The 12,062-nt window shown below is 39.9% G+C and overlaps 1 long non-coding RNA gene across 1 annotated transcript; it reads right to left on the reverse strand.

Moving 5' to 3' along the window:
• Nucleotides 1-1,444: 1,444 nt before the first annotated feature.
• On the reverse strand, nt 1,445-2,249 carry LOC136482666 (uncharacterized). The gene is made up of 3 exons (XR_010765149.1): nt 2,172-2,249; nt 1,953-2,065; nt 1,445-1,479 (listed from the first exon to the last, which is right to left on the reverse strand). It is a non-coding gene; the product is annotated as an uncharacterized lncRNA (long non-coding RNA).
• Between the last annotated feature and the right edge of the window lie 9,813 nt (nt 2,250-12,062).

Below are 12,062 nucleotides of genomic sequence, written 5' to 3' on the forward strand. Positions count from 1 at the left end.
AAACAAAGAGGTTGAGACACCACTACCGGAAACTAGGTGTTTGCCGAGTGCAAGAATGTTTGCCGAGTGCATTATATCGGGCACTCGGCAAAATAATTGCACTCGGCAAAAAAAAGAAAAAAAAAACGCTCGGCGAAGTTTGGCACTCGACAAATCAGAAAAAAAACACTCGATAAAAGTTAGGCACTCGGCAAAGAACCGCCACGTGGACAACCGTTATTCCGTGTGTTGTCCATTAGTACGTTTGCCAAGTGTTCATTAGTGGAAACACTCAGCAAACAAATACACTCGGTAAAGAAATATGTTTGCCAAGTATATTTGTTTGGTACTCGATAAAGAAATAAATTTTTCTTTTCTCTTCTGACCTTGAAACTTTTTTTGCTCTCCGCATACAACATGTGGTGCTCCTTGTTAAAATTTGGTATATTTTTTGGACCTGCTTGATATATTTAATTAATTTATTGTATTTTAAGGAATTTTTTGGTATAAGTCAAATTTGAACCGCAAGTGATTCAAATAATAGAATAAAATGAGTAGAAAAATGATATTCAAGTTATTAAGTCCATTGTGAGGCCTTACCTAGGAAATAAAAAGAAATTTCAAACATCTTGTTCAGGAAATACGACCACGAACGTGTGGCCGAATGATTTTTAAATTCTAAAAAAAGCAAACGAAGTCTGAAAATCATGAGATTTGTCATGAAGTGATGATATAATACGTGGAGGCTGTGGTAAAAAATTGAGAAGGTTTCGTACATTTTATCACGTATAACGTTTACAAACCGAAGCATCTCAGAAGAAGAATCGTAGCATTGAGAAGGATTCGGTAAGATTTTGAGTCAAAGTCACGGTCGAATTGGGGTTTGGCTTCAAAATATTTTGTATAGGCAATAGAGAACTTTGATTGTTTCATATGAAATTATGATAATTTTTTGGATCCGTTTGATAATTTAAATTTTAATTTATTAATTGCAATTATAGAATTTTCAATGATATAATTAAATTTGAGCTGTAACTGCATAAAATAATGGAATAATATTCCTAGAAAAATCCAATATATATTGTTGAGTCAATTTGACAAGGTATTTTTAAAGTACATCGGAACAAATTGAGAAAAACATAGCCTGGAAAAGGACAAGAAGAAAAATGAAAAAAAAATAGGTTTGCCGAGTGCTCATTATGTGGCACTCGGCAAAGCTGACGTTTGATGAGTGCCAGACCAAGGACACTCGGCAAACCGCCTCACCGGCCCCACACACGCACAGTAGTTTAGGGTTTGAAAAAAAGAAAAACAAAATGTGTTTGCCAAGTGCTAGATCACAGGCACTCGGCAAACCTCCTAATAACCACCCTAGGCCGGCCTCACCCACACGCGTACGCGCGCGCACACACGCATCCCGCTGCCGCCCCCTGTCCCCCCCCCCCCCCCTACTCGACTTCAGAGTTAAACACAAAGCTGGGGAATGTTGTTGTTATGTCCCTGAATCATTGACCAAGGTAAACCGTTAGCAGTGTGTTGCTTCCAATCAAAGTTCACGCAAAACACAAAGCAGAAATTTTATGTTGGTCAGTTCTGGTTCAGATAAATGTAAGACTATGATAGTAACATTGAATCTCTAAACAACTGATTTAAGAGGCAGCAGCACATAGAAAGTAGATTCTTTTTTGTAAGTTTCATATCTCAGCCTTCAGGTGACAGAAAAATAACTACAAATCAAGTAAACATTCTGAACTTCTGTTCAAATAAATTGTGTAAGTAGCAGCGATCCTGTCAGTTATCTTAGATATTTCATTTTTGCTGGCAGAGGCATCAGTTGGGATTTAAAATGATACATCATTCACTAATTTAGGTATGAGGAGATAAAGATATATATGCTTCTGAATTTCTATTTTGAAACATTTTGCTGTAGTCTCCATAAAATGATTCTAAATTTCTATTTTGTACATTCTTACTTGAGGTATGGCAGAGTCATTATCTTCATCAAGGAAGGATTTCTTGTGACAAAATTCTCCCACTCCGTTCTATCTATTTTCCCATCCTGATTTGCATCAGCATCCGAAAATGTCTGTCGTCACGATATAACTTGCTGTAAGTCTTATTCCAGTATAGGTCAGAGGACCAATTAATGACTCAAGTAACCATTTGATTTCTGATGAAATGTTTAAAAGAACCTTATCCAGGATTGTCTCAATGATCTCATCAGATAGCCTCATTTCTGATTCTCCTAGGAGAGCAACTAACATCTACTTAACCTGCACCAGGAGCCCCCGGCCGCCGCCGCCCCAGGACCCCACTGCCCCCTGCCGGCCGCCGCCCTCCCCGGGCGCCCTCTACTCGATTTAGTACAAGGTAGATAGGGAATGCGAGCAGCGTGAAGGGGACTGTGAATCTGAGCTTCTTTGGTGCGTGGTTCTAGTTGCCATTGCAACTTCTCTCACTAGTACAGAAACAAGCTTTACTCCTGGTTGGGAAACCCTTTTAGTCCTGGTTTCCCAACCGGGAGCACGAATCCGGGACTAAAGGGCCCCTCCTTTAGTCCTGGTTTCTCGCTCGGGACTAAAGGTTCTTTAGACCCGGTTGGTAATACCAACCGGGGCTAAAGAGGCCTCCCGGGCTGGCCACGTGGGCCGGCCCTTTAGTCCTGGTTGGTATTACCAACCAGGACTAAAGGTTTTCTTTTTTTTATTTCTATTTTCAATTGATGATTCGTTTTGGTTTTCGAATATGTTTTTTAATACGCATTCTATGCTGCTAATAATATACGTATTCTACACGCTTATAATGTTCGAACATTTTGTACAAACTAAAGTATGAAACTAACGTATATATTACATGCATATACATATATTATACGTTATTTTATGTACATATAATATGTGTGTGTATATATATATATTATAAATAAAGCTTCCATTGTATATTCTATCATATCCTTGGGATAACAAATTCACTCCATTTCGTTTGGTTTCCATGTTTCGTTCATGTCATTGTAAAACTCGCCGACGGGGTTTAAGACCTGGTCATTAAGAAATCCTGCTATGGTCTCTTGAATTGCTTTCAGTTGGTCACGTCGTATGACTTTTTTCCTTCAACGATAGAGTCTTCAATAAAAGTTAAAGGAAAAGTATTAATATATATTAAGAAATCCTGCTATGGTCTCTTGAATTGCTTTCAGTGTGTGTTGGTCACGTGATTACTTATATATATAAGCAATAAAATAAATTGTGAATATATGAATATATTTATATAACATACTTTGAGGATCTCTTCAGGAGTTCTTTTTGCGTATGCCATGATGAACTCGCAAACATAGTATCCGCAGTAGTTGGTCCCCTGTTCTTGCCTCAGAACCCACTTTTACGAGAAAAAAGATCCGGTGAATTGAAAGCATGCATGGTGTTAATTGAATTATATATATAAATGTAGCTAGTACTTACTTTGTGTGCGATTCATCCAGTGGCGCTTTGCAATGTTTCATGTGGTGTTCCTCAATGAAACTTTTCCAAACACTGCACCCAATAAAATAAAAAATTAATTTGGCCGTTAATAATTGTTGCAGTTAAGAGATCGGGGTATATATAGTTGCTAGAGAGATCAAATTACTCTTGGATCATATCTATCATGTCTTGGTACTCTGTTTGCTCTTTTCTTAACGAGTCTAAGATGCTCAACCGACTATTGGCCATATCGATGACCATCAATATCTAGTGATTGCTGCATATGTTTTTATACACAAATATGATCGACATTAACTAGAGTCAACATATATATATGGGAGATAGCTTCGCTAGTAAGCAAATAATTGAACAAATGTCCATATGATCGACATTAATTATTTAACACTCACTTGAAGTTGTAGGGAAAGAGTATGTCCTTGTTTTGTTGGTTCATTAAGAACCTCATGAGATTTTTCTCGAGTTCAGCTTTCCATTCAGGCGGGGGATTAGGGTGTTCGAATAAGACATTTGGATCAACGAAACCAACATCATTATCCTTTCTCTTTCTGAGTTCTGTCATCTCATATCTGCATATATAAAAATATAGTGTGAGGATATATAATTTATATATATACATGTAGCTTTATATATATACACACTTTAATAGTAGAAAATAATCACACTTACAGACAATAGCAGCTAATGAGACTTTTATCGAGAGAGTCCAAGTGGCATAGTTGGTGTAATTCTAAAAACTCGACATATATAACGTCATTGCCACGGAAGTAATGTTGGTTTCTAACTCTGACAGAAACAAAGTTCTCTCCCCGTTCATATGCTGCCATGTACCACTTATTTAGCAGGTACATTTGCGTACCCAGTTCACCTAAGGCCTCAGGGTTGTATAGACTCTTTCCATGTTCAAATTTCTTTCAAGGATCCACTTTCAGAGCAGATGGTCCTTCAACGAGCACTTGGGTAAGGTCCAAACCAGTATCCTCGTAAAACTGAACCAGGTCCTCAAAATCGATGTCCAGTAAGTCTAAGTTTGAACCATATTCATTACGAATGACAAGAGGGGGGACTGATTGTTATGATTATTGTCCGAGTTGTGCAACACCTTTTCCTACTCTAGGCTGGTGGGCCAACAGCTTTGTTTGCGGGGCAGATCTCTTAGGAGCTGGCTGCTTCTAGGTCATCAAGGGAGGCGGGGCAACCGTTGGAGACCTCTTTGGAGGCGTTGGAGACCTCTTTGGAGGTGACGGCGGTGGCGGCATTGCATAATCATTGCCCGAAGCACTATGATGATCTGAAGATTGAATAATTGGACTTAGGTTAGCGGAGGCCCTGCTGTGTGAGTACAAAAAAGAATAATTAGGTATAAGAAATTGTTATTATTAATCATGTATATCAATAGAAAATTAGTGAAAAAATTGTTTCGTCCACTTTTGTCCGCACCTATTGTCTGGCAGTTGAGGAAGCGACGGTGGACTAGAGACCCCGGGACTAATGATGTAGCGCTTGCGCCATAGTATGAATGCCTTCTCTGCTTCTCCTAGAGTCTTCTCCGCATCACCTCCTGGAATATCAAGAGCCAGATCACTAAAACCTTTGTTAACTCTATCCACTGAGACGCTAATATATCTAGGTGGTATTTATTGCCTCGTGGATTCTTGGTGTCTTGGTAGGATCTGGAGGAGAAAAAACACCAAGAGCCATCATGATTGTGGCATTCCCTTTTGGAATATGTAGCTCACATGATGTAAACGATGCAGTGATATCATCCACGGGGAAACGTAGCATTGCGTCATCTTGATTTGGTAACTCCGTGGAAGCACAGCTGCTTTTCAACTGATCAGGGGGCTAATATTAATATTGATTCCTGGATCTGATGCCTGCCTTTGGGCACTCATTGCTATTTGCACTTGCTTTATGATTTCGTCCTGTATTCTAGCTTGCATGTCTTTTTTGTGCTCCTGTGCTTGAAGCAACGCCTCCCGTGACTCACGAACATATTCCTCCAACCTGTTAATTTGCGCTGCTTCCTCATCCTTCCTTCTCTGCCGGCTTCTATAGGTATCTCTGTCGTTAGGGAAACCATGCTCCCAAGAAATGTTCCATCGTAAACCTCTCGTTCGGCCACTATGTTCAGCAGTCCCGATGGCATACGTCAGTTCATCCTTCTCTCTATTGGGCCTGAACGCACCAACAACTTTAGCTTGTAGAGCATAAGAAAATCTTTGTGTTTCTCTTTCAAGTTTTGGGCCATGAACCAGCTTCCCGGTCTCTAGGTCCAGTCTTTCTCCATAAGTGAAAAACCAATTCTTCACGCGTTTGGGCCAATTGAGTGATTCTGGCGTGATACCCTTGGCAAGAATATCCGCTTCCATTTTTTCCCACTTGGGAATGGCAGTCGCGTAGCCATCTAATCCCATGCCATGGTGGTATACCTTCTATCGGGTGTTCTCTTGGTTCCTTCACACCCGTTCCTCACCCTCTTCCAATGTCTTATACTGTACAAAATTATTCCAGTAGGGCCTCAACTTCGTGAGCGGGCCCCTAGTATTGAAATTGGGCGTTAGGTTCTTCTTAACGTATTTCGTGTATAGGGATTTCTTCCAAGTCTAGAATTGTGTGGCCATCTTCTTCATAGCCCACTTTCGAACTACCTCCTTCAATTCATCATCGTTGATATCATCATAATCATCCGCTTGCAACGTGAAATGTTGAAGGATATCATCCCAAATTAAATTCTTATCAAGATCAGAGACAAAACTAACATAAGGCTCGTTGATATTTTGCTTCTATTCATGGGCACTGATCGGAAGTCTGTCCCTTACAAGGTATCCATAGTGTTGAATGAATTTTCTTGCATATGGACCAAGTGGTTCGCCTATCTCGACATTGAATTCCAATATTATGTAGCACCCCTCCAATGGCTTTTTCGGGCCTCAAATATTTTTGCTTTTCGCCATTGTGGTCATCGATCTAGAGGGCTACGTATAAAAAAAGAAAAAATAAATATCATGTGTACACATAATATATGATAGATATTCATATATATATATATATATATTATTCAAATATATATATAAATATATATACCTCGTCAGTATTTTCTTGCACAATATTTTCTTGATTATTTTCAAGAGCTAAGTATTGACTCCCGTCATCTACATCCTGCTGATCACCATCGACAAATTGAGTGCCAGTGTTGATAATATCCATCATTTCTTCATCCATGTTGTCTCTCGGGGCAGCCATCTAGCTTTTACACCACTAGATATATCTATAAAAAATAAAAACCATATATCTATAAAATGGATTGAGTCATGTGCTTAAAATTAATTAAATAACTACACTCGAAATTAAAGTCTCCAAAGCATAACTTTGATTTCTTATTTTCTAGAAATATTTATTGGCAAGTGATATATATAACAAATTTATATATATAACAATATAAATTTAAAACTCTTTAATATGTATAACAAATATATATATATATATATATAACAATACAAATTTATAACTCTCTAATTTGTATGTATAACATCACTAAAGTCTTTTTTCATATATCAAAATTCATATATATACAATATATCACTAAAGTCAAAATATCAAAATTTATATCACCAAAGTTAGTATCTTTCCACATATCACTGAAATCAGTCTTTTTTCTTATATCAAAATTCATATATATACAATATATCACTAAAGTCAATATATGAAAAATTATATATCATGTAGCTAATGAAACCATATAACACTAATAATAAAGTAATTCTATTCAATTATCAAGAGATTCAAATATATATCTTCAATATTATTTTGTACAACTATATAGTTTAATTAATTTTGTATCTTATATTACTGTATATATAAACAAAAATTCATAGCATCTATTTTTTCTACATTTTTTCTCTGCCAAATAATTAATTTGCACACACACAGTACATCACACACGTAGTCACAAAACGACAGAGGAGAATGCTGCTCAGCTCGATCTCGATCTAGACGCCGAGGATGACGATCACAGCTCCAGCGAGGACGAGGCGAGTATGATGACGGGGGCTCCGACGAGGACAAGGACAGAGCTAGTATCTAGGCACGTACACACACGCGGACACGGGGCCGGGGCAGAGATCGACGAGGCGGGCTGGGGACGAGGCGGCGTGAGCCGCCGGATGGCCGAAACCGAGAGCCGCAGAGACGCGTGCGGCTGGATCAGGCAGGGACAAAGGCAGAGAGTAGCCGCACACGCACGGTCGAGGCAAGGGGCCGTGGCGTGACGAGGCGAGGCCGACGGGGGCGCGGTGATGACGACGAACGGCGTTGGGACAGTGGTGAAGAGAAGAGGCACGGCAGCGCGGTTGGATCCGGCAGGGACGAAGGTGCGGAGTAGCTGCACACGCAGGGTGGCAAGAGGCGCTCTCGTTGGCGGGCAAAAGAAATAGATCGAGGAAGAAGAATGGCACCCCTGAGGGAGTGGCCACGGGCGACGGTGACGAGGGCGGCGGCGGCGGCAGTGGCGATGGGCGACAAAGACGAAGAGTGAGGAGGAAGAAGAAACGGTCGCCTTATATAGGGGAGGGACCTTTAGTCTCGGCTCCTATAAATGACCGGGACTAAAAGACCTTTAGTCCCGGCTGGTATTACGATCCGGAACTAAAGGTGTATTTTTGGCGGGTCGCAAAAAATGCAGCCCACCTTTAGTCCTGGGTGGTAGATCTACCCGGGACTAAAGTTGGGCTGCAGTTTCACTTCTTGCTCATTTCAAGCTCTATTTGTTTTTTTATATATTTCTTTCTATAAAATGTTAAAGTCTTGTTAATTGCACAGTAAGTTAAATACAAGGAATAAAATTGTTTTAAAAGAATATGAATTTACTTTTGCTTTATTGCACACTGGAAAATTGTGTGACCTAAAGTTTTTTGTTTTTTCTTATAAATATTGAAACATAATGTCATTAATAATTACTATTTCGTTAATGCAAAAATGTAGTGTTTAATTTAAATCATTAAAACTTTTGTTTTAGATTGGAAAATTGTTTTCACATCATTTTAACGTAAATCTTTTCATTTTTTCATCACTCATTGTTCAAAAGCGACATGGAAATCCCACCATCAAACACAAATTTAATCTGAACATAGAAAAAAAGGAAACACCTAATAAACATCTCTGAATTCACAATTATTACATAATACCTCTAATACACACTATTAAACATCACTATATATATCAAGCGGGCACAGTAGTAAACTTCTTCTTAACGTATATCCCTTGGTTAAGATCGCGCCATAACCATGGAGTGACCTCATCATTTAGCGGGATGCTTGGGTCTTTGTTCACTATGAAGGGTGGAATTCGGTCATCCTTTTCATAATCATGTGATATGTCTGACTTGTCTTCAATTCTGACGATGTTTCTTTTCCCTTAAAGAACTATGTGGCTCTTTGGCTCATTGATTGGGTCGTTGTTGTTTTCCCTCTCTTCGGTTTTGTAGACATGTCCTTGATATAGAACACCTGATTCACATCCTTAGCAAGGACGAATGGTTCGTCTTTGTACCCAATATTGTTGCGGCCATAATATGTTTGCTTATTTCCATTAGGGTCGGTGGCATCTATGCGGACACCACTGTTTTGGTTGGTGCTCCTTTTATCTTGGGCTACTGTGTAAAATGTATTCCCATTTATCTCGTACCCTTTGTATGTGAGGATATGCCACGATGGCTGCCTAGCTAATAAATATAGTTGCTCATCAATACTCTCATCACCCTGACATTCTTTTCGCAACCAGTCGCTGAAAGTTTCCATGTACTGATGCGTAATCCAAGCTTCAGACTTCCCTGGAAACTCGGATCGGAGCAACTCTTTATGTGTCTCGATATACGGATCCACCAAGGAGGAGTTTTGTAGAACTGTGTAGTGTGCTTTATTAAAATAATTGTCCTGTGTACCAATATATGGTTTCTTCCCAAGTGTTCCCTTTCCACTTAGTCTCCCCTCGTGTCGCGATTCAGGAACACCAATTGGGTCAAGGTTGGGAATAAAGTCAACACAAAACTCAATGACCTCTCTATTCCATAGCCCTTGGCGATGCTTCCTTCTGGCTGAGCATGGTTGTGAACATATTTCTTTAGGACTCCCATGAACCTCTCAAAGGGAAACATGTTGTGCAGGAACACAGGACCGAGAATGCTAATCTCATTGACCAGGTGAACTAGGAGGTGTGTCATGATATTAAAGAAGAAAGGAGGGAACACCAACTCAAAGCTGACAAGACATTGAACCACATCATTCTATTGTTTAGCTAGATCCATTGGATCGATTGCCTTCTGAGAAATTACATTAAGGAATGCGCATAGCTTCACGATGGCTAGACGTACATTTGGAGGTAGAATTCCTCTTAATGCAACTGGAAGCAATTGCGTCATGAGCACGTGGTAGTCATGGGACTTTAAGTTTAGGAATTTCTTCTCTGGCACATTTATTATACCCTTTATATTTGAGGAGAATCTAGATGGTACCTTGATGCTTGCTAGGCATTCAAACATGCTTTCCTTCTCTTCTTTGCTAAGAGTGTAGCTAGCAGGACTTAAGTAATGACATCCATCATCTGTCTTCTCTAGATGCAGGTTGTCTCATTCTTTCAAACAACGTAGGTCCTGTCATGCTTCAAGTGTGTCCTTAGGCTTCCCATACGCACCCATGAAGCCTAGCAGGCTCACACAAAGATTCTTCGTCAGGTGCATCACGTCGATCGCGCTACGGACCTCTAGGACTTGCCAATAGGGTAGTTGCCAAAATATGGACTTCTTCCACATGGGTGCATGATCGTCGGCGTCATTCGGAACAGGTTCACTGCCATGTGCCTTTCCAAATACTACTTTCACATCCTTGACCATATTGAATACATCCTCACCAGTTCGGTTGCCCGGCTTGGTCTAGTGGTCTACCTTACCTTTAAAATGCTTGCCTTTCTTTCTTAGGGGGTGATTCGTAGGAAGAAATCGACGATGGCCAAGGTACATGACCTTTCAACATTTTTTCAAGAATATACCTTTAATGTCATCGAAACAGTGCGTGCATGCATTATATCCCTTGTTTGATTGTCCTAAAAGATTACTTAGAGCAGGCCAATCATTGATTGTTACGAAGAACAATACTCGTAGGTCAAAGTGCTCATGTTTGTGCTCATCCCACACACGTACACCTAGTCTATTCCACAAAAGTAGAAGTTCTTCAACTAGTGGTCTCAGGTACACATCAATGTTGTTGCTAGGTTGCCTTGGGCCTTGAATGAGCACTGGCATCATAATAAACTTATGCTTCATGCATAACCAGGGAGGAAGGTTGTAGATACATAGAGTAACAGGCCAAGTGCTATGACTACTACTCTGCTCCCCGAAAGGATTCATACCATTTGTACTTAAAGCAAACCTTAAGTTTCTTGCGTCATTTGCAAACTCCGGGAATTCTCTATCGATTGCTCTCCACTGGGACCCATCAGTAGGGTGTCACAACATATTGTCTACCTTACAGTCTTCTTTGTGCCATCGCAACAACTTTGCATGGTCTTTGTTTCTGAACAGACGTTTCAAGTGTGGTATTATAGGAGCATACCACATAATCTTGGTAGGAATTTTCTTCGTGGAACGTTCGCCCTCAACATCACCAGGGTCATCTCGCCTGATCTTATACCACGATGCATTACATATCGGGCATGCATCTAACTTCTCATACTCCTCACCACGATAGAGGATGCAGTCATTAGGACATGCATGTATCTTCTGGATTTCTAATCCTAAAGGGCAGACTACTTGTTTTGCTTCGTATGTAGTGACGGGAAATTCGTTATCCTTCGGAAGAATCTTCTTTTAGATTTTCAGAAACTCCCCAAATCCCTTGTCAGATACACCATTCTTTGCCTTCCATTGCAGCAATTCCAGTGTGGTACCCAACTTTTTCTGCCCCGCATCACAAGTTGGGTATAGCATTTTCTTGTGATCCTCTAGCATGCGCTCGAACTTGATCTTCTCCTTTTCACTTTTGCATTCTCTTTGTGCGTCACGAATGGTCTGACCAATTAAAACCTAGAACATAATTAGCTAATTATACGACATACATGCCACCACACAAGGTATTAATTTATGAAAGTCTCGCTACAATGTAGACAATCCCATCTACCACTAAAAAACTAAAGCTAAAATGCACTTTAGTAGCATAAGGATTTCATGACCAATCCCAACTAAAATAGACAGATCATGCGTTTGTTCAACATCTATGGACTTCTTGTGTAGGATCACTGCCTCATCAGCCATCGTAGCTGCCTATGCAAGAGAGTTTTGCACATGTTCAACATACTCTTTCTCCCAGTACCAGCCTGAACATCTAGTGCCATCCCACTGAAATTAAAACAAAAAATTAGAACTTTAATCACAATCATCATGAAAATAAGTATAAATTAACCATAATCATCAAATGTGATAAAATAACTCACATTGTGATCTGGACACTTGTAGAAGATACGGCCCTTGTTAGGACACTCCTTCCTCACCCGGTACTCCATCACAATCTTCTCCTCACACTTGCTGCATGCAATGAGAGGGAGGTCCGGCCTCAG

Source organism: Miscanthus floridulus, chromosome 9, assembly GCF_019320115.1.
Source record: "Miscanthus floridulus cultivar M001 chromosome 9, ASM1932011v1, whole genome shotgun sequence".
NCBI classification, from domain to species: domain Eukaryota; kingdom Viridiplantae; phylum Streptophyta; class Magnoliopsida; order Poales; family Poaceae; genus Miscanthus; species Miscanthus floridulus.